This window comes from Varroa jacobsoni, unplaced genomic scaffold, assembly GCF_002532875.2.
Source record: "Varroa jacobsoni isolate VJ856 unplaced genomic scaffold, vjacob_1.0 scaffold_1203, whole genome shotgun sequence".
NCBI classification, from domain to species: Eukaryota; Metazoa; Arthropoda; class Arachnida; order Mesostigmata; family Varroidae; genus Varroa; species Varroa jacobsoni.
Genome location: NW_019214105.1, coordinates 104,310 through 104,979, shown reverse-complemented (window position 1 = coordinate 104,979; position 670 = coordinate 104,310).

The window sequence follows — 670 nt, the reverse complement described above, 5'->3', positions numbered from 1 at the left end:
ACCAGCGGCGTAATGCTGCATTAGCTATACAGAGCCCTGTATTCGACTAGCCAACAAAGGGTCTGCACAAAGCAGGCCAACGCTCGATGCTGTTCCGCCCTGTTCTCTAGAGCATGCTGCGCCGCAACAGCCCATTGGCGCGGCATTCAAGGCAGAGTGAAAGTATAGACATTGCGGGTGATATCTTGTCCACTTGGTCTTCGTTAGTGCAGCGCGCCCGACGACTCTGCGCTGGCTAATGGCTGTAAGTGTGAGTCGATAGTGGGGTATCACAGGTATTCATAGCTGAATGACTGAATCGAAATGAACTGATCTATAGGATTTCCCGCTGCTGCTAGTGGTGGTACTGTGAATGGTGATAGTCGACGTGGAGACGATATGAGCTATTGGCTCGTGGAGCTCTCAAAACGAACGATGGGAAGTGTTATTTGAGGCTGTTAACAGAATTAGTGTTTATACATCGATAGGCGACGTTTAGCTAAGGACAAGGGCGGTTAAAGCTCCACGAGACATATACAATGGAACGAACTTGGCTTGTAAGACAGCTTGAGCTTTATGGGGCGGGGTGAACTCGAGCGACGTGGAAGTAGTCCACAGGCACTCAGGGGAAGGGGTTTCAGTTGGAATTGAACGACAGATAAGGCGTACTACATCAGCCTGCTCGAGAAAG